This window comes from Chionomys nivalis, chromosome 2 (assembly GCF_950005125.1).
Source record: "Chionomys nivalis chromosome 2, mChiNiv1.1, whole genome shotgun sequence".
NCBI classification, from domain to species: Eukaryota; Metazoa; Chordata; class Mammalia; order Rodentia; family Cricetidae; genus Chionomys; species Chionomys nivalis.
In genome coordinates, this window is record NC_080087.1 from 122,318,302 (window position 1) to 122,343,423 (window position 25,122).

A 25,122-nucleotide genomic window follows, 5' to 3' on the forward strand; every position below is an offset into this window, starting at 1 on the left:
TTGGTTCTGTGAAGGAGGGGGTCTTAGGCTCCCTAAAAGGATTTAGGTTCAGGCAAGAGACTTTGTTAGAAGGGAAGGAAAAGAGGGGGAGGGGGTACCCATGAGGAACCCTGCTCTACAGATAGGGAAGCCCCCGAGGACCCCCAGCTTTAAAGGTGAGTTTCTCAGGGGAGACCAGGGGTTTATATGCAGTGACTCCTGCCAAGGACTAATGTCTGCTTAGGACTGTGCTCCCAAGAACATCTAGGGGGCCTTAGAGGCCATCAGAGAGGCTTGGTGAGAAGACAGTAGCTGGGAGGTACACAGTCTTCACTTACCCTGGGCCCCAAGGCTGCTGGATCCAAATGCTTCTCCTGACTGGAAACTGAAGCAGTCTTAAGAGAGGGACACACCATCTATGTACTGGGGAAGAAGAGTGGGCAGGCTGCCTGTCCCGTGCATCTCCTGACCATGCTGTCCCCCGGAGACTGGGACAGTCCCCCCACCAAGTGTAATTCCCGGAGGTGACACAAATACGTGTGTATAAGACACAAATACAGCTGGAGCATCTGGAAGGGAAGAAGAAAGGAACTCTTGGGGACAGCGGTATGGATGTGGCTTCAGGGGTTCCCTCTACAGGGGTGACACTGACGAAAGCCTCTTGGGAGACAGTTTAGACTTTCTTAGCTGCAGCAGGAGGGGCACAGCTCAAATGCACAGACAGTGACTGATGTGGAGGGTGATCCTGGGGTCTGGCTTGCAGCCAGCTGAGCTTTTGATAAGTCAGAGCCCAGAGCAGTCTCTTTCCCCATGTCCCTTGAGGAACGGAGAGCTATACCCAAGTGCGCCCTCCCTCTGGGACCTGCATGCTGGTCCCTGCCCCCTCACAGTCCGAGATGGAGCAGAGCGGGGCTCAGGTGCTAGAATGGGTGACTTCCCCATCATGGGAAGATGTTGAAGGCGCTCTTTCTTTCTTTCTTTTTGAAGATTTATTTATTTATTATGTATACAGTGTTCTGTTTGCACGCATGCCTGCAGGCCAGAAGAGGGCACCAAATCTCATTACAGGTGGTTGTGAGCCACCATATGCGGTTGCTGGGAATTGAACTCAGGACCTCTGGAAGAGCAGTCAGTGCTCTTAACCTCTGAGCCATCTCTCCAGCCCGGTGCTCTTTCTTTATAAGGCATTTGATCTGACCCTGAGGATGTTGGGGGTGTGTGTGTCACAGACGGAGATCCTCTAGAGTTTCCAGTTGAGCTCTGGGGTGACAGGGCTATGCTCAAATGCTGGCTGATCCTATAGAAGGGCTCTGAGCTCAGGTCTTGGACCAAACAGGATCCTAGTCACTTTCCAGACTTCCCCTGGCCTTTAGAAATTCATGGTGTTCGTGTGGGGCCAGGGAGAGCCTCCCTGTAGACAGTTACTAGATGCTGATTAAAATGCCATGAAGGAAGATATGAAGACAGTTCCCGGAGGACCCACCATTGCGGGCCTGGGGCTCTGAGGCCAGGACACTGCATTCAGTACATTGGGTCTTGACCCATCGGTGTTCTGTCTCTGTCATTGGACTTTCTTTGCTTCTTGTGTCCTTTGTCCCCTGTTTCGTCCCCTTCCAATGGAAGTGGCTGTTTCAGCACCTGGTCTGACATGGGGCATTCATTTCTCCCTGCCCTTCTCAATGGCTTTTCTGTTGCTTCACCCACAGCTCTGTCTCTTTTCTCCTCTGGTTCTCTGTGGCCCCCTCTTTGTCCCCTCTCTTGACTCTCAGCTTCCCCGCGGTATCTTTCTATGGTCTGTCTTCAGCAACAAACATCCCATGGGCCCCGCTAGGTGCCAGGCACTGCCAGCTCCTTCTTGGGGTCTGGTCTCCTAACTTCCACGATCACCCCGTCTCTGCCTTCACAGTTAGCCTCCTGCTCTCCCTTCCCCCAGCTCCACGGGGCTCCAACACTGGTTATTATTCAGTTTTATGAGAAACCTCCAGGCCTGCCCCTGAATGGACTGACCACAACTGGAACCAGATGTGCAATCCAGGCTTGGGGATATGAGGGAGGGAGGGATGGGGGAGGGAAAGGGCAAGACTGGCTTGAGGGGGGCTGGGAAGTCCTGGGAACCTTGGTTGTCAGGGCCTAGAGGAAGGGAGCCAGGGAAGAGCTAGGCAGTTTGAAGAAGCAATGGGGAAGGAAAGAAGGGAGAAGTAGGCTTTTTCAGAAAGTGTCTTTATTGTGGATAGCTCCTGAAAACCAGGAAGAAGGCCGGCTTTTCCATAGAAGCCTTCCAGCTCCTGACTTCCTCTGGCATGTTCCTAGGGACTCTCTGAGTTCGAGGTTCCACTCAGGTATGGAAGCAGGCAGTCTGGGAAAGAAGGGCCCCCATTGGGCAGAGGTAGAGAGAGAAACCTCCAAAGGTTTGGATATCCGGAGGAGGGCGGGCGTTTAGATGGGCCCCTATGCTGCTGCAGACCTGGGGGAGGGCAGGAGGCATCTGGGGCCTCTGGGTATCAATGTGATGATTCCTGCATCCTTGCAGACTCGGTCTTGCCCCAGCTGTGCAGCTTCAGAGATAAACGTTTGCCCAGTTATCTTGTTGGAGTGCTGTGCCGCACTTAGATGTTTCAAGTGTCCCGTTATCCATTTACGAACAAGCCATCCATCAGGCCGTCTCTATATGATCCATTCATTTCACAGTCACTGCACTATGTTTGAGCTGGGTATTGGATAAAGTAGAGAAAGGAAAGGGACAATACAAATTGGCCTGGGAGGTACAGGCACAAATGTGGCGGGTCCGGAGGAGGCCTGCCTGGTAGTGCTGCTTGAGGAAGGTAGGGTCCTTCTTGGAGGATGGGATTTTTTTTCTAAGTGATAATAGCATTAATTTGGTTTTTGTTGGTTTTTCAAGAAATGCTTTCCCTGTGTAGCCTTGGCTGTCCTGGAACATACTCTGTAGACCAGGCTGGTCTCGAACTCAAAGCTCTGCCTGTCTCTGCCTCCTGAGTGCTGGGACTAAAGGCATGCACCACTACTGCCCGGTTGCTGCTGTGCATCTTGCATTCCCTCTGATCACAGGCATGCAGATGTGGGGAGACCCAAGAGCAGTTGCTCACAGTGGCCCTAGAGGCCCCATGTCGCTGCCAATTATCTACCTCACTCTTTAGCCCCATGGCTGCCTCTCAGGTGGTTGCTCACTACTGATGAAACTGCTCCCTGAAGGCCTTTGGTGTTTCACCTTCTTCCCCTGGGCTGCCTCTCAAGTCACTGTTATCACCCCAGACACCCTATTCCTAATAAAGGTTTGAAATTCTTATAGTTAGGTAGGGCCAGATGACAGACAGAACCAGTAGGACCAGGAGAAGGCTCTTGAAGAGCCACCATGAAGGTCAGGGTTCAATCTCTCTCTTCTCAAAGAGGGTCCTGTTCAGAATTCAGAATGGCAAGATCCCTAAATGAGTGGCCGTAGAAATTGCACCGAAGGGCATGCATGTAGCTCTGTTGACTGAGTGATTACCCACCATGCGTGGAGGTTTGCTTAGGTTTGAGCACTAGCACTGTGTCACCACATGTGGTGGTGCACGCCTGAAGTCCCGGCATTCAAGGATCAGAAACTGATGGTTGTCTCTGTCTGCATAGCAGTTTTGAAGCCAGCTTGCACTTATGAGTCCCTGTCTTCAAAACAAACGACAGTTAACAAAAGAAACTGCACTGGAGGTCACAAAAGGGTACCCTAGAGCTGCTCAGGTTTGACATCACTGGTTAGCTTCCAGCCAGAAGTGAGGGGTCACGACATGGAGTTCCCACTCAAGCTGTGAGGTGGAGGGAGGAGAATATGGTAAGCTTGCTGGCGTTTGAATGCTAGCAGAGAGAAGAAGCAGTTGGGTGAGAAAGGTACAGAAGTCAAAGTTGACGGATGGAGAGAGAAAAGGTTCGAGGGCTCAGAGCCCTTGGAACTGTCTGAGGGAAAGCTGGAGTCACACTTGATGCTGGGAGCCAGTGACTGATGTCAGTTGGGAGACTGTGTTATGGGTATAAAGGAGCTTTTGGGACCTGAGGTAAGAGGGGTTCCGTGTTTCTGGTATGTGACTTAACCCATGAAGAAAGGGGACAAAAGAGCCAGAACTGACATGGAATCTTCTGATTCCTTAGCTGGATGGGGATGCCCAGGCTCCAGAGGGGTCCCTTAGTCTGGGTGTTGGTAGGAGAATAGGAATTAAGCAGACTGAGGGGATCTAAGATCACCTTTGACCCAGAGCGAAGGCAGTGAGTGGGAGACTTGGTTTGGGCCTGGTGAGGAGGCTTTAGCCAGTGTCCCCGTGGAGTTTATAATTTTCTTTGTGTTTGTCATTCCTGGACAGCATGTATACACCAGTGGATGGACTGATGCCACTGTAGGGTTGTGGGTTCTGACGTCCTGGGACTGGAGGTGTGGGGGCTTGAACTCCATTTCTATCTGGGCCAGAGTAGGGGGGTTGTCTTCTCCGGAGGAAGGAGAGAGGGTGTGGGGGAAGGGTGATGATCTTCCCATATATGTTTTAAAGGAAGCACTCCTCTACTTTTCCCAAGAGGTTTTATTCTTACTGGGGTATTAGCTGGTCCTTGTGGCTCTGATCTCAGCTGATCTGGAGCCTTTGTTCCTCCCTTTGAGCCCCTGCATTCTACTCCTGGTGTGAACTGAAACCTGCCTGTGGGAGGATTTGGCTGAATGAATAAAAACATCACAAAGTCCTTTGGATGTAAATTTATGCACATCAGAGGAAACTGAGGCCCAGGGATGTAGGTGACTAGCTCAGATGCACAAGGCATGAACCCTTCACACACACAAGCCCTTCTGGCTTGGGGCCAGAATTAGCATGCACAGGTTCAAGTTCCTCCCTGGCATTGGCTGTCCTCCCTGGCCTCTGACAGGGCATGTCTCAGGCGCCTGTCCTTAGCTGTGATGGCAGAGTGAATGACAGCCGACTCTTCTTCAAGTGTCGGGCATGAGGTGGCTGTGTCCGCTGTCCACTTCTTTCCTAGTTTTATTTCTGTTGTTGTGAAAAATACCCTAACACAAATCAGCCTAAGGGAGAAAGAGGGGCCCATCATCAGTGGGGGTGGGGACTTCAAACAGCTGGCCGCATCACATCCTCAGTCAAGAGCAGAGACAAGCAAATGCATGTATCCTTGCTTGCCTGCTTGCGTGTGCTCGGTCGGCTCCGTCCATTTCTCCTTTCCTCTACAGTCCAGGAACTCCTGCCTAGGAATGGGGTTACCCATGGTAAGCTGGGTCTTCCCACTTCAGTGACCTTAATTAGGACAATCCCCACAGATATGCTTATAGGCCAGCCCCACGTAGACAATCCCTTATCGAGAACCTCTTCCAGGTGATTCTAGATTGTGTCAAATTGACAACTTAAACTAACTATCCCTAGCACTTGGTCAGGGGCAGGGGCAGAGGGGGGAGGATCTCTGTGAGTTCGAGGTCAGCCTCATCTATAGCAAGTTCCAGCCGGGGCTACATAGTGGGATTCAGCCTCGAAAAAAAAAAAAAAAAAAAAAAAAAGAGTGACCATTACATTTTCAGGAGATGCCTGTCTGCTTCTATCATTTATACATTGATCCATACTTTTTAAGCGCTTTCCCCTTTATTATTTTTAGTATAAACACATTTCATAGACACAGAAAGTTGGAATGATTGTATGGTGGGCTGTCTAGATTCAGCAAACGTTTTGGCGTATCATTGGCCCTCCATTGTGGGTTCTGCTCCACAGAATCAATAGGTGCTGATTGAAACTATTTGGGAAGAAACCCGTGACTGTCCCGAACAAGAACGGACTTCATAGTGTGGTCGTTCTTCCTTAAACAGCTCAGCAAGCTATTACTTACAGAGAGTGTTTATAGAGTTTATACAATCCTGTTGTAGATTTTACAAGTGTTCTAGTGGGGATTGAAAGAAAGGAAGTAGGAGCGGAGCAGCTACGGATGTGGCTCAACTGGATAGAACTTGCCTAGCGTGCGGGAGTTCCTGGGTTCAAGCCCTAGCCCCACATAAAACCTGGTATGGTCGCCCCTACTTGTAATCCCAGCATGGAGGGTGGAGGCAGAAAGATGGGAAGACCAAGGTCAGACTTAGTTAAACAGCTACTCTGGCACAGCCTAGGCTGGATGAGATTGTATTTGTAAATCAGTCATACAGGAATCTGTGCCTAAATTCTGTGTAAACACTTTGTGCAAACTCTCTGCCCTTTCACATAAGGGATCTGATTATCCAAAGTCTTGGTGTCTACCAGGAGCCCTGGACACAGTACCCAGGGCAAAGATATGATTGTATGACATCTCCATCATCCTACTATTTATTTATTTTTTTTGAGTTAGGGTCTCTGTGTAGCTTTGGCTGTGCTGAAACCAGGCTGGCCTCGAACTCCCAGCCTGTCTCTCTTCCTCTCAAGTTCTGGGATTACTGACCCCGGCCCCATCATCTTACTTTTTTGGATGCATTCTAAAGAGAGTGTAAGCATGCATTTTATGATCTGCAACTCTGCTCCAGTGACTTTTGAGTATAAGGTCATGTGTGTCCTACTTCACTCCAGGAAAAAAGCAGAGATTATCATGTCACATTTGACAGTCAAGGAAAAAGCGGGTTTCAGAGGAGAGATGGCTGGTAGCTGGTACCCAAGTGTGTTGGAAATGCAGCGTGTTTTTTTTTTATGTGTGTGTGTGTGTGTGTGTGTGTATTCTCCTCCTCCTCCTCCTCCTCCTCCTCCTCCTCCTCCTCCTCCTCCTCCTCCTCTTCATCATCATCATCACTCAGTAACCCTTTGGCCTGGACTCCGCAGTTGAGTCTTTTCTATGGGCTCCTCGACTTCTTAGCATCTTGATTGATTCTTACCTGTCCCTTCCCACCCTTGTTTGCTAAGCCCTCTGGTTTGTTCCCCAAAGAGCTGCTGGACAGCTGGCCTACCCAGGTGCACTGTGGTACGGGCCTGGGGCCTGGTGGAGTACAGTTTGTGCACTGGAGCATAGCAGGGGTTAAAGGAGGCGGCGGTGGGGGGCGACGCGCTGACTCCGGGAAGGAGGCGGTGCCCCAGGCCGCCCGCCCGCCCGCTCGCTCCGGGAGGGAGCCGGCAGCGCCCTGGGAGCGCTCACTCGCTCACAGCAGCCTTGGGACTGGCTCTGTTACCTCTGTCCTGTTGGTCAAGCTCACCGCCTCCCCAGGAGCCACCAGCTTCCTGCCAGCCCTGCCACCCGCCCTGCTACTGCCCACCGCCCTGGCCTGCCACCCAGTGGCTCCTCAGTTGGAAAGGTGAGCGGATGCAGTCAGTGAGTGTGTGAATGAGCAAGGGTGCAGGGGATACAAACAGCCCAGCGGGCTGCACGCACTGATGTGTCATGTTCTCCTGAACTTGGGGAAGGTGCGGTCAACCCCTCCCCTGTCACACTTCTAGGCTAAACTAGCCCCTGGGGGCCCAGTTTGTCAGCCCCAGAGCTGTCAGATGTTCCCCAGGTCTGCCAGGGATGTCTGGGGCGCGGCTGTCCCTGCAAGCACTGAACCAGCTCCAGGAAGAGTTTTGTGTGCAGCTAAGTTGCTGGCGTTAATAAGGCTTTGTACAACAGGGAGCGGGGAGGGACCATTACCACCAGAGGCAAAGAGGTAGAGGAGGGGGGTCTCTTCTGCAATCTGGTAGGTAGAAGACTGTGAGAGAGCATGAGTCTTTTCCCTGCTAGTGGCTAGAACTTCTTTAGGGTTCCTTCCTCTCTTTGGGGGCTCGCTCTCACTCTGCCCCCAAGATCTGTGTGCAGGGGAAGGTCTGGATGCAGAGGGTTAAAGTTAAAAGCTCTAGCATCAGTGTGTCCTCTCTGCATGGACCCCATGCTCCCTTGACATGGGCACATCCTGGCATGTGTGCCCCTTGCCCCTCCCCCAGCCAGTAGGCTCATTCCTTCATCACCCCTCTGGGCAGAAATGTCTAATCCAGGTGGTTAATGAACACACAGGGTCCCCCTGCACTGGTCCCTGCTTGTTACCCCTTACGAAGCTTGAAGAAGCCACCCTCAGCTAACCTTAGGGCCAGGGCCAGTATTGCCTGCCCAGATGTTTTAAGGCTGGCCTGTGTCCTAGTAGAAGAAACTAAAAGGGGGTGACTGGGGGTGGGGTGGGCAGAGAAGCCTGCTGGGCTCTTGGCTGGGCTCTTAGCAGGGGCGTGGGATAGGGTTTGGGGACAGGATGGTTACTGGTTGGGGAAGTTTCCAGGGCCGTGAAGTCAGGAAGGTAGTTGTGGTGGGAACAGGAGGGACAACTGGAAAGTGGGGTTCTGATGATTGGGGACCGGAGGCTTCTCTCTTGGAAGCCCTTTCTGTGTGGCCTAGCAGAGGTGGTGTGGGAGGTGGGAGGGAGGGCCCTTTTCCCTTCCTGAAGCTGCCTGGAGGTGGGGTGGGGACCATTGTGGCTCTGACTTGGCCTCTAGCGCCTCGTGCCCTTGCCAGCTGGCTGGCAACTCTTGTCTCCCAGACCCCAGTTTTTCCCCAAGACCCAAAGCTTACTACAGCTGAAGGACCCTTAGCCCTAATGGCTCTGGCCCAAAACAGGATGGGAGAGTCGTCCAGGTGGGAGAACCCCCTAACCACTGGATTCCCAACATGGTCAATGGAGAAGGAGTTGAAAGGAGGGGTTAAGGGAGGAGTGAATGGGTGAGGGGCAGGACTTTGATCTGAAGCTGAGGATTCTTGGGTGGTGTAGGAGATAGCCTAGGAATCTTTCTGACTCCCCAGGTCCTGGCCTTGAACTTCTGAATCTTTTTTCCTAGCCATCGCCCATACTTCATAACTTACCTCTGCTAGAGCTCAGTGTGGGCTATAGCCAGGAGGAGAGGGCTGAGATGAGGCACCTGGGAGACCAGGGAGGAGGCCGCTGTTCTGGGGGCACCCGGCATTGATGGGCTTCATTCAGGGAGCAAGGAAAGGGTGGGGTTGGAGATTTGCCTTGGAAGAATGAGGGTCGAACCACGAGCATCCACAGGTTCTCGCTGGTCAGTACGAGGATGGGCTTTGGTGTAAGGTAATGAGCGGCCTGTCGCAGGGCGCAGTTCAGACAAGCTGGACACTGTGGAAGGATTCCTGCGCTGCGATGTGGTGAGAAAGATGACCTTTGAGGTCTCTGGGGATGCTGAGGTCCTGGGATTCTTAGGGTTGGGGAGTTCTCTGACTCTGGAATGGGGGCTGGGAGTGGGGGGGTCAGAGTTGTGGCTTCAGGCTTTGGGCATGGGTGGGGACTTACAGGGTCGCCCTCTTTGACCGCACTAGGGAATAGAGAGAGAGCCCTTGCATATGCCTCTTCCTAGCACCCATAGTGGACTGACTGCCCACCAGTCTGCCCCCAGCTGCTTACTTCACTGTGCTGTGGTGAGGTGCTTCCTGATGACCACTCTGGCCCTGTGTTTAACTCCTCGAAGGCTGGATGGAACCTCGGGCCATATGACACTGTATAAAGGGGGAGAGGATGGCATGTGTCACAGGTCTTTGGTTTTTTTGTTTGTTTGTTTTTGTTGTTTTTTTTTTTTTTTTGTTATTTCGAGACAGGGTTTCTCTGTAGCTTTGGAGCCTGTCCTGGAACTAGCTCTTGTAGACCAGGCTGGCCTCGAACTCACAGAGATCGCCTGCCTCTGCCTCCCGAGGGCTGGGATTAGGTGCACCACCACTGCCCGGCCATGTCACAGGACAAGGACTGGTTTCCATGTCGGGCATTCTGAGAGCCTGCCCTGCGTAGCCCAAGAGCAATGCCAGACTCTGTGATTCAGGAGAACCCAGGGGCGAGCCTCAGTTTCCCTCTTTACAGATACTTTACGGTTGTCAAGCCTTCACTAAGTGGCTTGCATAATAAGTGGTGTGCAGGGGTAGAGGTGGGGGTGGAGAAAAAGCCAAGGGCATTTGTTGTTCTCAAGAGACTCTCAGGGGGTAGGAGAGGAACAGGTGACCTCCCTGTGGCCTCTTCAAACCTGTTTTCCCTGGGAAGGAGAAGCACTGGGGGTTGATACTTCCCCAACTCAATGCTGGGGGTGTGGCTTCCTACAGGGAAGCCTGTGTGTGTGTGTGTGTGTGTGTCCCCTGATGGCTTCCCTTGGGGTTAGGACCCTCCCCGGACTCCATCCGTTCTAGCTCAGCTTGCCTAACTCATTTTGCCTCTCCCTACCATCTGTTCTATGGATGCCTGTGGCCCCTTTGCTCTGAGCATGGACCCAGAGTCTGAGGTTACTGTACAGGGCTTTCTTCCTTCAACCAGGTCAGTATCTCTCACCCTTATGGCTTCCTCTGAAGGGGAAGTCCTTCTTATTTTCTAACTTTTATCCCTGTCTACAGCCAGGAGGTAGGGGAGGAGGGGAGGCTTTTTTTTTTTTTTTTTTTGGATTTTTTGAGACAGGGTTTCTCCGTAGCTTTTGGTTCCTGTCCTGGAACTAGCTCTGGTAGACCAGGCTGGCCTCGAACTCACAGAGATCCACCTGTCTCTGCCTCCTGAGTGCTGGGATTAAAGGCGCGTGTCACCACCTCCCGGCAAGGGGAGACTTCTTAATCAGGGCATTTTTCCTCTGGATGAAAGGGACCTAGTGATGAGGGAGAGCAGGGGAGGAATGTGAGGGCTGAGCTGCGGGTTGTTCATTGTTGCCTCTCACTTAAGTTTTCCTAACCCTAGAAAGGGAAACTGAGGTTTTTGGGATAGAGATTTGTCAGAAGATCCCCCACCCCCACCCCGCATGCCTCCTACCCCCAACAAAACAAATCAGAAGGGAGCATGACGGATGGCCTAAGGCCGTGGGGGAGGGAGAAGGTTGTTTTTAGACGCTGGGGAGGGACAGGCTTCCACTTTGTCCCCAGCATTATCCCCCGAGGCCTCTGACTCCCTGGCTGGCTGGCTTTTAGCTTTCCAGAGCTATTAGGCATGTAGAGGTGTGGGCATAAGCCAGCTGGGAAAGGAATGGTGGGGGTGGCAAGGATGCCAGTGTTAAAGGCTCGGCTGCCTCCACGAACAGCCTGTGCCGGCAGCTGGAGTCTCTAGGGTAGCTGATTCCTGGCTACATCCCTCCTTGTCCTCACCTTGGTTCCTATGAGGGAGTTGGACCTGTCATGGGAGGGGACTGGGACAGTCACTGGCCCTTCCTCCTGCAGGGCTCTACTGGGCTGTGTGTACCCTGCCTTTTTAGGGCTTTGAGCTTGCAGCTCAGGCCTGAGCACCGGGTAGGTCAGGGACTTGCGCAGAAGGGTGGATCCAGGGATCTGATCAGATGAGAGCTACAGGAGGTCCCCTGTGAGCAAGCTCGCCAACTCCTGCCACCGGAAACTCCCTCCCGGGACCTCCTAGCCTCTTGGAGTGAATGTGAGACCCATTTGCTGCAAGTGTCCCTTGCTCTTACCTGTAGGTCTGTCCCCTGGCTGCATTGCTGCTCCCTGGCTGTGTGATGTCTTTTGCTTCCCAGGAGATGCTTTTGGTGCCGACTGAGGTTGGAGGACTGAGGGTTTGGAACAGGCCTCCCGAAGATCTGTAAGCCTACAAACAATGCTGCTTCTTTACCTCCTAAAGTGTAGAGCAAGGCAGAGGGAGGGCATGAGGCTGGAGCCAGCCTTCTGGGGACCTACCTATGGCAGCCATTTCTACCTACCAGCCGTGTGATCTCAACAAGAGATTAGGCCTCTCGGAGCCTCAGTTTTCACTCTAAAATGGGACAGTAGTATTTACCTCATGGCACGGGCGTCGAGGTTGAATGGATTCATCGATTTAAAGTGCTTTGCAGTATGGGGTGCAGGTCAGCTGGTAGCATGCTGCCTAGCCTGCACAGAACTCGGGGTTCTTTTCCCAGCACTGCATACATTTGGCATGGTGGGGGGACACCTGTAATGACAACCCTGGAGAGGTAGAGGCAGGAGGATCAGGTGTTCAAGATCGTCTATGACTGTAGAGTAAGTTCAAAGGTCAGCTTGGGATACATAAAATCCCTGCCTCAGAAACAAACGTCCGAAACCAAGCAAGCTGAAGTGCTTTGTTAGTTAACACTGGTAAGTGTCCGTATTAGTGGTGCCGTTCATTCCGGAGCCTGCCTCGCGGTTGGCCCCACTCTCTTTGATCATAGTTGTTTCTCCCCTACAACGAAGAGAGTCATGGGCTTCCCTGAAGGGGCGCTAGTGGCAGAACAGGGTCTTCCTCCCCTGACTTTGCCTCCTTAGGAGGAAGGCCTAGAGTTGACAAGACCTCAGACCTGTCCTCCCCAGAGAGCCAGAGCAGATATGTGTTTATGGAGGGAGGAGTCTGAGAAAGTTGCTATCCCAGTAAACAAGTCCCTTGGGGATCCCTTCCCACCCTCCAGACAACCACTGTTTGCATTAGAACCTCCCAGGCCTGGCAAGGGCCTCACTTGTTTCCAAACAGGCTATCCTTGACCTTAGCCATAGGGAGTTTTACATTTTAGAGTGGGAATCCCGGGTAACCATTGCAAACTGACTTAGATCCTCCTCCGAGGCTTCTGAAAGTCTGACATCCCTCTTGCTACCATCTAACTCAGTCTCTTGTTGGTTAGGGGTGGGAATAACCACCCCAGCCCTTCCTGTGTGTACATAGGAGCTGAGAGCTTTGCCGATTGGTCAGTAGGTCTCCTAGCCGCTCCCACTCCACTCTCAGGCCTCTACCCTCTTTGGGGGTCCATGGTTCTCTGGTATCTCTGCCATTCCTCTACCAAGGATCAGCTTTTTGGCTTGCTCTCTTACCCAGTGATTCCCCACCCAGGAGGCTGAGGCTGCACTGGGTCAGGGGTGAACACGGTTTCCGGACCCTTGGCCCGCCCAGTTGCAGCTGCAAAATGCATCAAGAGTTCCTTTGAAGGAAGAATGATCTTAGACTGGTCATGATGACCACTGGGAGGGCTGTCTCTGGCTTCCCTCCTCTGCCCCTCTGGACCTTTGATCCTTGAGAGATGAGAAGTCAACCTCACCTTGAACACATCTTCTACCAGCCCGGGCTATCAGCTGGTCCATAGCCATTCTTCAGAGAGAGGGCTGAGGTTCAGTGCTGGGCTTGGTGATAGCAGCGGGCAGGACTATGGCTGAGGAACCCTGGCCCAAGGCAGTGCAGGAATAGAGTTCTTCCAGTGGTGCTCAGGCTGGCCTGGCTCCCATCCCACTGGGCCTCAGTGTCCTCACTTAGCAGCCAGCGGGTTGGAGAGGTGTGCAGGAGGCCTCTAAAGGGCATCCGCCAGTGGGGGGTGGGGGTGGCTCCTTGAGTCCCTGGCTGTGAAACTTCACCTTGGGTTGACCTTGCTTCTCTCCCGCCCTGCCCCCACCTCTGGCAGTGGCTGGCAGGAAGTCCTGCCTGATTAGGGCCCTAATCACCGGCTGAGACTCCCAGATTCGCAGAGCTGGTGAAGCAGAGAGGGGCTGGGCTAAGGAGGGGGAGTACGAGACCAGGGTCCTGGCTGCCTGCCTGCCATCTGGGTCTGGAGGAGATGGGCTCCTGGCTTTGGGTTCCTTGGGTCCGGCAATGCCCATGAGTGTGCCGAGGAGACCGGGAGTCGGGGCCAATCCAGCTGGGCCTGGGGGCCATCCTGATTTCACAGTAACAGCCTTTTAGGGCATCCACTCTGTGCCAGGCAGGGTGCCAGATATGGGGCTGGAAAGGCCACTGAGACACCTTCTAGTGGGAGACAAAGGGGCGTGGACAGCGTCTCTGCAAAATGCTGCGGGAGCGGGGGTGGGGAGGGGGCTGGAAGCCGTGTATGTGAGTTGGTGGAGTAGCTGAGGCCATTTGAGATGGACTTGGAAGGTTGAGGAGTTTCACAGAGGGACTTGTTCAGGTACGGGGCAGGCACCCATGTAAGGATGGATAACATGACTCCCTGTGCCTTCCAGCTCTGCTGCTTACTCCCTATGTGACATTGGCCGGGCCTCAGTGTCTGAGTCTTAAGATGAGGGACACATTCCAGCACAGTCTTGTGTGCTGTGGGGGAGTTGAAACAAGATTCCGTGTGCAAAATGCTTGGCACAGTAAATGTGGCTTAAAGAGGGAACCTGCCACAAAGAGTGGCTTTGGGGAGAGCCCAGAGGCCTTGCTTGGGTGGCAAGGGGTGGGAGGTTTCCTGGGCCAAGTCAAAGTAGGGAGCAGCAGAGGGAAGTTTACATAGGAGCGAGCATCACGATGAGGTTGTGGTTTAGGAAGGGGTTGGATGGGTAGGCCTGGGGATGAGTTCCAGCCAGGACCTGTCTGTGTTCTGCACCTGTGTCCTTCACCTCTAGCACTGGGGAGTCCTCTTGGTGTTACTGTGTCCCGAGACCAGAGCCTGCTGGCTGTGGAGCCCTTCCCAGCAAGGCTTCTTGATGAGCTGTGCTGAAGTGAGGTGGAGCGAGCATGGAGTGCAGGGGCCAAGGGGGTATCTTTGACTGTGGGTCCCAGAACACAGTAGGTCCTCTGTGCTGAATGAGTAAATGAACAAAAGAATGGTCAAGGGTATCCCTTAGTCTGGTCTCCTGGAAGTCAGCAGCACCCATATAAGTGGCTGGTGAGGGTGGGGACAGGGCGGCCTGTTTAAAGCCAGGGGGAATGTTGAGTGTCTCAAAGGCCAGAGGCCAGCACATCACAGTTACAAGTGCTCAGGGCACTGTGTGATGAAGTGGGAGAGGGAATCTCAGGGACCTTCATTTCTTGGAGTGGGGATTATCCTAAGGTGGTGTGGCCTTGGGGTTAAGTCAGAGGCTTGGCAGCCGTACTGTCTGGCTTTGAATCCTGACTCTACCTCTGACAGGAAGTGCAAACATGGACAGCTTACTGTTTGTACTGTGAAATGTGAGAAATGGAGAAGTGTGGCTGGCCAGCTCCGCACTCTGGAACCTCTGCCACCATAGCTGCTGCTGTTATTGATGCCAGGGCAGGGAGCAGATTGGGAGAGGGGGCTCCTGGCTAGGGCCGAACTAGCAGCTGCCTAGAGGGGGATGGGAGAACCTGAGAGATGGGTGAATTCCTCCAATGGTTTAGTTACCCTCAGACAACTACATACGGGGCAGCTGCTGCCCTCGAGCTCCGTGGCTGGGCAGAATATGGGAGCAGAGGGGCCTTGATAGTTAGGGGTGAGGGGGTAGGAATGAAGGAGGAAAGGTGAGCAGGAGGAAGCCAGGACTCTTGAAATTTCCCAGCTGGGACCCCAAGAATTCCACTCCTTGTCTTGTGCCAGAGGGCCTGGTCTTCAACCTGTAACCCGAGGTCCTGGACTCTGTCTCCTGCCTTTTAAGACTGATGCCTGCTTCTGGCGCTAGCTCGAGCCCCCAGCTCTCCTAGTGACTGACCTGGCTGCAGGATCTCCAGGCTTCCTCTTCACTTCCTGAATTGCTACTCCCACTGCGGGGACTGCAACAGCTCTGCAAGAGAGGGAGAGTAGATTTAGGGAGACTGACTCCCCTATCTGAGGTAGGGGAGGTGTTGCTGAGGGTGCTGGAGGAACTCAGGGTGCTAGGAGTGGGGTCAGGCCGCTAGTTGCTGACTTTGACGCTGTGCAACTTTGGGCAGTTTAATTTCCCCTTCTGAGCGTCTGTGGAATGAGGAGCAGGGCCTAGAAGAGCTCTTCCCTTCCAGCCATGGAGCTTTCTGAATGTAGGCTCCTGTTCTTGCCGAGACTGGGCTCCCGGGTATCTTCCAGCATCCTTTGGGATGCTGGCAGAGATGCTGGGAAGCTCCCTTTTGGTCCTGGGTTGGGCTGTTCTGTGTCTGGGGACAGTGACCATTCCTTTAGGCATCTGTTTCTTGGAACAGAGCAGAGGGCAGCAGCTGTTCCTGTGGGCAGACCAGTGTCTGGTGTGTCCCTATGACTCAGGTGGGGATGCTCTGGCTAGAGGGAGGGGAGCCAAGCCATGAGTCTTCTGGCTTCTCCGTGGCCACTCTCAGGGACCAGAGTGGGAGGTTTGACTTGCTAGGGTGTATGCCAAGGCAAAGTGAGTAACTTGTGAGGAATGGCTTGGTGTCTCTAGGGCAGGTGGCTCTTAGACTTCCGAGAGCGGGGTTGGAGCACTGGGATGCTCCCCAAAGGCTGCTGAATCACAAGCTCAGAACCCAAGGGCCACCTCCACCTCCTTTATTATTATTATTTTGAGGAAAGGATCCTGGCAGGGTCCAAGCCTTGGCTGTGTCCCCATCTGTGCTCCCTCTGATTCCGGCTGTATTAGCCCTACCCACCACCATCTGGGCTCTCACCCCTCCTCAGCGTAGTCAGCAGCTGCATCTGACTTGCAGTGGACTGGCTGAAGGGCACAGAGTTTGCAGTCAGGTGCTTCTGGATTTGTGTCTAGTTTAGCTCCTCCAGGCTGTGCGACCTTGGCTGATGAACTCTTGTTTAAGTTTAGGTGGCTTTCGGTGGAAAAGGGGGAGTCACTTGTATCTGGCGGAGTAAAACGGATCACACGTACAGTGGATCCCGATACTGAAGTTCCTGTTTTGGCGCTTGCATGCTTTTGAAGCTGTTTACCCTCCAGTCAGCCCCAACCTGCTTGCAATGCTTGGTTCTGACCCTTCTAGCCTTCCGTGCATACATGTTTGTATGTGTGCGTGTCAACATTCTCCCTTCTGTTCTTACAGGATAGGCAGAGCCCAGGCAACCAGCAAGTTCAAGTTTAAGGGTAATGTGTTACTGCCTCAGACTGCAGTAGAGGGCTGGGTTCCTTTAGATATCTGGGGATGGGTGGGGTTGCAGAGACCTGATGGTGCTCTAAGGACCCTCAGACCTCTGGTTCACTTTCATCTGCCGCTTTCCCACATCTGGCTTCCCGCTGCACTTGGCTCCGGCTCTTCAGTGCTCCGGGTCACACAGGCAGCTGGATATGTTGGCAGTGCCTTCGTGAGCCTGTTCTGGGGTGGGGCCAGAGGGCCAGGGAGTGACTTTGCATCTGGCAGAGTGGTGTGGTGGTGTGTGTGCTGGGTGCCGAGTGTGTGGTGCCTGGGGCATTGGGAGCTGTGTGTGGTCATCAGGGTGTTGTCTGTGGGTTTCTCTGGGTCACAAAGTCTCTATCTGATGGGCATTTTCTCTCCTCATCTCCAACCTGCCTGCTCTCTGAGCAACGAGAGCCAGTTCTGTTGCTGCCTTCCTTCCCTGCCTCCCTGTCAGTGTGCATCCCTGCGCTTTTCCCGGGAACAAGGAAACATGACTGGGGTGGATATGCGTCACAGAGAGCTAAACAATGCTGGTTGCAGCCAGGCTTGCTCCGGCCTCGGGGCTGGCCCTGCTTCAAGTCTCTGTTGCCGGCTAATTGGGAGCAAGAAGGGCTTCCTGCCTCTCACCACAGATGGTCTTAAAGGAGATTCGTGAAGCCGGGTTGCCCTGCTCTAGGGACTTCTGGCTTTCGGGGCTCTGGGCAAGTCTCGTCATTGCTCACTAATGCCCCTGCCATCTGTGGGTCAGATGTTTCTGCAGGAATGACTTTCAGGTAACTGAAGCTTATACTACATAAAGGGTGGAAATCTTAGACCAGTGTTTTGATGGAAATTGCCGTTGAATAGTTTGTCTTTGGTTGATGGTAGACGGGATCTTCAAATGCTTTTTTATTTTTGCTTTATGCATATGAGTATTTTGCCTACATGTGTGTATGTACACATATATGTGCGTATGGTGGAGGCCTGAAGAAGTTGTCAGATATTCTGAAGTCCTGGATGGTTGTGAGCCACCACGTAGGTGCTGGGAATCCGACCCAGGTTTTCTGCAAGAGCAGTAAGCATTTTTGACCACTGAGCCATCCTTCCAGCCTAGATGGGAATCGACCCCTTCCTCTATCCTGCAGTTTCTCAGTTTCTTCCATAAAAGGGGCTGACAGTGGAACTTACATCACAGGGTGGAGCTGGGGATTCGGTGAGTGGAGACGTGTCAGTGAGAGCACTGAGGCACACAGCGGCCCCGCTGTGTTGTGTCCCAGGCATTCCTACAGATGGGAGCTCAGTCAACTTCATCTTCACCCTTTGCAGGGTGGGGAAGGCATATGCTCTACAGCTGAGCTACACCCTCAGCCTGATCACAGCCTCGTTAACTGTTCCCGACCAGACTGAGAAGTAGTTCTCATCCATCCCTTTTGCGTGTGAGGATGCCAAGAGGGAAGGAGTTAAGGGGTGTCTGAGCCCACACCCGTCTTGCAGTCCAGCCAGTCCCTTGCTTTTTAGTTGGACACTTGTGGCCTCTTGGAGATGTTCAGGAATTCGCAAAGGGCATCTGCGCATGGAAGGTGTGATGACCCTGGGGAGCAGAACCTGCTCCCAAGTGACGGGGTTAGTTTAGTGCTGAGCTGTTTAGAGTTATGAGCAGGACAAAATGATCCTCCAAGGGTCCAGGAGACATGAAGTTCACAGATAGACGCTGAGGCTATGGAATTTCCCCTGACAAACACGAGGCTGGCTTTGCTCTCATCCTGCTTTGGCAAGCTTGAAGGCCTTTCAAAAAGAGAAGTAGACATCGGGAAGGACTTCCTGTCAGCCCCGTTAGGCTATTTAGGGAGTCCGAAGAATCAACAGAAATTTAAGACATTTCTTCAAATTTGTGATGACCTTTTTAACATTTCGGTGCTGCTGAAATTGGAGTCATCCTGAGGATGGAAGGGCTCAGTGACTGTGTTTACTGTTTCTCCCTCTCCAAAGCTGGCATCCTGTGGCTGGGGATGAGGTGCATTTGGTACTGGCCTGGCATGCATGACAGACACCCTGGCTTTAAACCTTTGTAATACCAAACCCTGGGCGTCGTGGTGCACACCTGTAATCCCAGTACTTGAAAGGTACAGGCAGGAGGATCAGAAATTCAAGGCCATTCTCCAATAAACAGAACAAAATCAACCTGTCATCTGGGTGGTGGATCAAGAACTTCCTAGAAATTAGGAAACAGGGTGGAGTTCATGCTTCGAAGGGAGCCCTGCAGCTGTTTAAGGGCAGAGGTCTGCGTGCCATGGTTGCGCTGCTTGGCAGCAGGTGGCCTGGCTGAGGAGGCAGGGGGCTGATGCCCCCGGGGAACCTTCTCGGCAGTGCCTACCTCAACTCAACCTCTGCCCCCATCTTACCCTTCCCGCTCAGCCTTCCATGACACATGCTGGTGGCAGCTGATCCAGTCCCCAGCAGCTCTTGAGACCATTGGCTCTGTGGATTTTCCCATTGCTCCTAATTTTTTTTCCCTCCCAGGAATCCTTCCTGCTTCCTTGTTCTAATATGGTTTAGGGCCAAAGATTTTTGTTTCTTAATGTTCTTATGTAGGGACAGAAACCCTCAGTGGGGAGTGAGGGATGAGGAAGACAGCCTCCTTCTGGGTGTGACCTTGGGAAAAACAGACCGGACAGTCATCCTTGGGCAAGAATGGCCTCTTCCAACTTCCACTGTCGCAGTTCCAAGCAGATTTATAAGTCTGTTTACATGCCTGTCTCCTCCTGAGGCCACAACTTCCGTCCAGGGTTGGGGCCGGTCCTCCGTTCTCTTTCCCCTCTTTCTCCTCAGCTGGGAGCTCCGTCACCTTGGCCTGAGTGACGCTTGGCTCTGTTTCTTGGGCCTGTCACTTCCTCTGGCCCTCTCTTCTATCAGAACTTTGACCAAGCCCATAGCCTGTCCTTGGACCAGCTTCTAGGAACTTCCTAGAAGTCATCTCTGTGCCATAGGCAGTGCCACCCAGGCCCCTGCAGCAAATGCCCGGCCCCAGGAGAAGTGGAGCTTCCATTTCTCTGCAGTTCAGAGCCTGCTAAGAAGCACGCTCAGCCCCTGCACTCAGGACAGAGGCCTGGTTCCTGTGTCCAGTATCTAATTTCCTAGCTGCATACTGGGCTATTCCCCCTGCCCTGCCCCCGGTACTGGGGATCGAACCCACGACCTTGTGCATGTTAGGTGAGCACTCTAACACAATGCTATGTTGCCAGCCCTCTTAATGGTGATATTAAAAAAAAGAGAAAGCCCTGTTTTTGTTCTGAGACAGCAACACAGTCTTGAAACTTCAGTTCCTGAACCTCAGTCTCCCACATAGCTGGGATTCCAGGCCTGTACTAACAGGCCTGGCTTCTGCCATTTTCTCCTTTAAGTGCCCCCTCTGTCCTCTTAAGCACCCTCTTCAGGCTGTCTTCTGTCCCCTTCAGAGCCTCTTCTCACCTCCGTGCAGCTGCCTCTTTCAGGATGGCCTCCTAGCTGCCAGCCCCGCCCCACTCTGACCCCTTGCTCTCTGATAGGCTCTAGAGGTTCCAGGATACTGCAGGAGCCTGGACTTCTGCTTCAGCTGGGCTCAGCAGGTTACACATTGCTCTGCTGGATTTGCTGTCCTCTCCCCCCAGAGGCCATGGCTTCCATGGAAGGCCCCTTGGTCCTCACTGGGCAAGCCTTGAGGCCCTGGACAGCATGGAGTCAGTCTGGAGCCTTCCTGGGGCAGAGCCCTGCTTCTGTGCTCACTCACTCTTTACTGGGGTGTAACGTTAGGCTGCGGACGTTGACTTCTCTGTGCCTTGTTCTTCCTTGTCTGTGAAATGGGCCGCAAAGCTCTCCAATAGAGGGCAGAATTTGTGAGGAAAGAGCAGGAAATGTCACAGGGGCTTTGAGGGAAGAAGTGGGCCTCAGGGGCGGTCCCATAGGTCCCCACGGGCGGTTACAGCTGTGTTGGATGTTTAGACTGGATCCCGTCACTCACGATACTAAGGCCTTTAGGCTGGAGAGTAACATAGCTAGTGTACACTTTAGAAATGGCTTCTTGGGGCTGGAGAGATGGCTAAGCTGTTAAAGGCTAGGCTCACAACCAAAAATGTAGGAAATGACTTCCTGAAGTGACCAAGGGCTAGAGAGGAGATCCTGGGAAGGGTCAGTGCCTCCATGTCTTTGACTCAGGGCGCGGCAGTGGTGATACACGGGAGACTTGGGGAAATGGGGAAAAGGAGGAGGGAAATGAAAATGCATAGATTTTGGCTTGAATGATGTTGGGTAGCTCAGAGGAGGGTTAGTTGCCAGAACGTTGACATTGGCCGGTGTCAGGCCCAGGGCCCAGCCATTCCCTCTAGCTGTGCCCCCTTTTCCCCATCCTACCATGTTTCCTGGCCATTGTCTGCCTCTTGCTCTTATGGCCCTGGGTTGCAATCTTGAACTTCAGGCCTGTGCCCAGTAGGTGCCTGGAGCTCAGATTCTGTCGCTCACAAGCCCATCCCAGCCTTACTCCTTTCCCAGGTGCCCCAATGTTGGGGGGCAGCAAGTATGGCCATTGGTGTTGGCTCCTTGGGGTTCTAGGGTTGGGCTCCCCATCTTTAGAATTGCTGGGCAGCCTATGGAACCTATAGGGCAGTGGTTCTGAACCAGGGGGTCGCCACCCCCTGGAGGGGGCGTATATTATATGTTTACATTATGATTCATAACAGTAGCAAAATTACACTCGTGAAGAGGCAGCGAAACCATTATAGAGTTGGGCGTCCCCGCTGCATGAGGTACTATATTAAAGGGTCATAGCATTAGGAAGGCTGGAAGTAGGGCGTTGATTCCAGTTGCTGTTGTGTGCCATGTTCCAGGCCAGCTCCGAAGGGGATCGGCTTCAGTAATGAGGTCCACTTGGATCATAGCTCGGTATGCTCTCCCCACCTTCACCCTTGCTCCTTAGCTGTTAGGGGACCTTCTGACTGGGGGTTGCTCGGAACACTGCATTCCGTGGGCTCCCAGAGACCTGGGCACACCTGGTCGTCTCGTCCTCTTTCAGGCTGGCTGTTTGATTGCGTGGGGTGTGAGAGTCACGTCTGTATGTGGAGAGACCCGTGGAGGGGTCTGCCAGGAGATCAGTTTCCCTACGTGAATAGCCCGACTGACAATCGTGTACGACCTGGCAGTGGGCCAGGCAACCAATGACAGGTGCCCTGGAAGAGGATTCAAGGCAAAGGAGCAACTTGGGGACATAGTAGGGTAGTGCTGGGGACCTTATGGGTCCTGGGGACAAAATCCTGAGTCAGAATCTGAGGCAGCAATGGGTCCTGTCTTCCCCAAGTTTTAATCTAGGTAGGGCTCCTTTATAGGAAGGGAAGCCCCCTTGAACTCTCTGTCATCACTGGAGCTGAGGGATCCAGGGTAGGGGCCAGGCTTCTGGTTCAAGATGTTCCTGGGAACAGGCCTCTTTTTGCCTCCTGGCAAAAAGGAACTCTCCACGCTTCCTTCCTGGTCATAGCTGAACTCTATATAAGGGAAGGAAAGAGCCTTGCTACTGGCTTGGAGTTAGAGAAGGATAGTGCCCTGCAGGGTTTGCACAGGCCCAGAGGCTGAGAACTCAAGGCAGGGGCTGCCCCTGTTTCCAGACCTCTCCAGCCTTGGGCCTGAAGCTCATCCTGGGAGGCTAGTGACTTTGAGCCCTGCTGGCCTTCCTCAAGCAGTCTTGTCCTGCTTCCAGGCTTCAACCCCATGGTCTCAACATCTTTTGGGCACCCACAAGACCCAGAGGACACCTAGGCTTCCAGGACAATACAGGGTGACTTAGTAGAGGCCTTTGATTGTCCCAGGGCATTGATGATATGAACTCACAGATGAGGTTTCCTTATTTATAGGCACAGATACTTGACTTTTCTGCAGCTACCATGTGGTGATGCTTGGTGACCATAGTTTATATGCTGGTTACCTCCTGGTACAAAGGGTGACCACAGAGTGGTGGGTGGTGTCTCTGCTTGGGAGTAGAAGGAGTAGAGGCTAGGCTGGAAGCTCTGGGCTAGAGTGTTTTATGGGTTTCTAGATTTTGGAGTACCCAATGGTTCCCTGGCCCTAGGTTTCAGGCTCCTGCTTTCCCTCCCCTTTCTTTTCCTCGTTTCTGTTGGTATGGTTACTGTACCTCTCTACTTGCCTTAAGTTCTCTATTCTATTCTTCCTGTCCCTGTGCCAGGAATTCTCTGCCTGGAGCATCGCTTCTGGTGGTCCTTCCTCTATTCCAGAACCTTCCGCGGCTCCTCGGTTCCAGCAGCCCAAAGTCTGACCTCTTTTCCTGGATTTTCATAGTTTTCCCCGTCAGGCACAGAGAGAGTGGTGCACAGCGCCCCCCCTCTTTTATACCCAGCTCAGTGTTCCTTCATCAGGGCGTCTTCTCTTTACCCTGTCTGGGTCCCAGCTAAAGGCGAGTCCTGGTGGTTTTTTTTTTTTTTTTTTTTGATATGCCAAGCATTCTCATTTCCACGTGTCTCACATGTATTAAGTTACTGACATACCCTTTCCCCATCTTCCCTTCCAAAACAGACTTCACTCCTGAAGTGAGAATTGGACCAAGCTGCACACTGGAAAGGACCTGTGTGCTTCCCTTTTGTGGGAATAGGGGTGGCATGGAGCAGGGGATCAGGATGGGAGTGTGACCTGAAGCAGAGGTACAGGGATAACCTCATCTGAGCCGGACTCACAGTCCCTCCTCGGGACACCCACACTCTCCCAGTGACCTGCAGCCCCAGCATCTTGTCTCAGTGTGTGCCCCATCCAGCCGTGCGGTGGAGAACAGGTGGAAAGGCAGGTGTCTGAGGCAGGCTGAAGTAGGCTACAGTTTCTCTGAGAGCCTTCAGGTTTGTTGGGAGGCGACCTGAGACCCTGGGAGCTAGTGTATGGATGCACACCTTGCTGGGGGTGGGGTTTGAGGTAGAGGGAACACGTGTTAGACCGGAGCTTGATATGAAGAAAGCTGGGAAACCCTCCTGGTCATCGGCTGGCTGCCCAGCTAATGCTCCCAGATGTTTGACTTTGGGCATCTAGCTTAACTTCCGTGAGCCGTTTTTACTTCAAAAACTGGTCTGAAAGTGAAGATGTGTATGGCTGTAAAGTGCTCAGCTCGGTGACACGCAGTAGGTGCTTTATAAGCCCCATTGTCCCTCTGTTCCATATGTCATTAATGTGGGTACCCAGACATGTTGGACAGGGATGGGGGTCACCATGAATACTCCTCAGGAAATGAGCCACATGCCCATCACATGCGGATCCACTCAGGGTGGTAGTGTAGGCAGTGGACCTTGAACCTTGGCGGATCTTAGAAATGTGGATTCAGGGTCATGCAATTGGCTCTCATGGCTTCCGGGCTGGGTTCTCAGTCAACATCAGCATGCAACACTGTATCTTCAATACATGAACACTGCCTTCACCTGTATCCTCCAGGCTCTTCCTCTTTGGTCTGTGTCCAGTCTCTTCCTGTAAGAACAATAGGTCATACTGAATTGGGCTCACCTTGGTGGACTCACCTAGTCATGTCTTTAAAGGCCCCATCCCTGGGCACTTTCCAAGGGACTGGTTTGAATTTTCACATGCCAATTTGGGGGATAATATTCAGCTGTAACATGAAGGGGAATCAGCCAGACACAAAACGGCAAGCATGTGATTGGTCTTTCAGGAATGTGTCTGTTAGCAAACTGCACATGTCCTGGTTTCTGTCCCACCAGACAGCACAAGACTTTCTGTGACTTCACAGGATGTATATGTGGGTCTCATCAGCAGCAGACAGTTCTGCAGTGGTGACACCCACAGGTGACCTTCAACCCAATATCGCACCAGACACAGTGACATACCTCATAGGTTGGGTTCTTGGTCCCCAGGACTGCCTTCTGCCTCATAGGTGTCAGTTTCAAACTCCAGGGTGTCTTTGTGCTTCTGACCAATTGGATGTCAACTGAGATTCCTATGACCCTGCTTTGGGTGCCATCAATTTGCTCCCGGAGACTTGGGAGTCATGGTTTGTGGTGTATCAGGAAGGGTTTGACGAAAGGTACAAATCATGAGGGTGAGCAGTGGGAGAGTGAGGGGCACATCTCTCTCCAGGAGCCTATGTGTAAGTACCCTACAGCCCATCCTTTGGGGTTCGTGTGAGACCTCTTTGCATGGCTCTGGTTCTCCAGTCTGGTACAAACCCAGGAGGGCCTTTTGTCCATATTCTTTTTGACCTCCCTGGGTATCATTCCTCCCTCTGCAATCCCACTGAGTTCTGTGGCCAGCTCCAGGATGGAGGGTCCTGAGAGATGAGCGTTTATGTGATGTGCCTAGGGTCACAAGGCAGATTTCATAAATGGGCCTGTTTCTAAACTCCCCTTCCAAGGCAGTTCCAAGAATCTTGATTGGGAAGGGGAGCTTAGAAATGGGAATGGTGGTCCAAGCCCCTCGAGGATCCCAGATCCCAGAGGTCTCTGTGGTTAGCACATTCGCAGTGCAGAAGGTGAGATTTTATGGGGTGGGAAGGGGAA

At 52.9% G+C, this 25,122-nt stretch overlaps 1 protein-coding gene across 8 annotated transcripts in view; it reads left to right on the plus strand.

The window, feature by feature from the left end:
• Tns1 (tensin 1) overlaps positions 1-25,122 on the plus strand; it is a 222,497-nt gene that overhangs the window by 83,871 nt on the left and 113,504 nt on the right. Inside the window, exon 1 of one of the 8 annotated variants that reach the window (XM_057762199.1) lies at positions 7,112-7,255. The exons of 5 other annotated variants lie outside the window; for them this stretch is intronic. The gene's annotated coding sequence lies outside the window, so the exon portion shown is untranslated. Of the gene's footprint in view, positions 1-7,111; positions 7,256-9,062; positions 9,082-10,072; positions 10,229-25,122 lie in introns of those variants that run through there. 2 more of the 8 variants (XM_057762202.1, XM_057762200.1) reach the window with 2 other exon arrangements.